Here is a 709-nt window from a genome sequence, read left to right as displayed (position 1 = left end):
ATTTGCAATACAATTTTTTTAATGCACAGTAAATTGATTTTTTGTAATCAGCGCTTGGTAATTTATAGTATACATTTACATAATTATAAACAATGTTTATATTTTAGTAATACTTTGTATTAATATTTACTTTTCCATAATATTAATACTTATGCACATATTATGAATATAAAAATGTAGGAATTTTGAAGCAATAAATTTAAAAATATTAAAATATAAATACTTTCAAAATCATTTGATTTGATATATGTACATAAATAGATTGTCTTGAAAATGTACTAAATTTTATAAAGACATAGTACTTGTTAAGATAAATAATGTTTAATCAACATTGATCTAAGAATTATTTGTTTCGACGTTATAAGTGTTTCTCTGCAACAAGTGTTTGAAGTATCTGTGTCAATCAATATACAATATAGCATGCTTCTTTAAAAATTCTTGTATTCATCTGAAAATCGCAGACTGTTTCTATTTTCGAACTGTAGTTAGAGTTTGTCGTCTTACAAAGGATATTGCTTAAGTGATACACGTTAATTTTGATAAAATTTTTGTATGATATAATTTTTTGAAAAATGTAGATATATTGTTTTTTTTATTAGTAGTCCGCCATATTTAGAGGGTGAAAATGAATCTCAAAGTTGAAGATGAAAAATTGCTGTTCTATTTAAATAATGTTAACAATTTATATAATTTTCCGTTTAAAGTTTGT

Source organism: Habropoda laboriosa, unplaced genomic scaffold (assembly GCF_001263275.1).
Source record: "Habropoda laboriosa isolate 0110345459 unplaced genomic scaffold, ASM126327v1 scaffold1268, whole genome shotgun sequence".
NCBI classification, from domain to species: domain Eukaryota; kingdom Metazoa; phylum Arthropoda; class Insecta; order Hymenoptera; family Apidae; genus Habropoda; species Habropoda laboriosa.
This window is presented reverse-complemented; position numbering follows the sequence as displayed.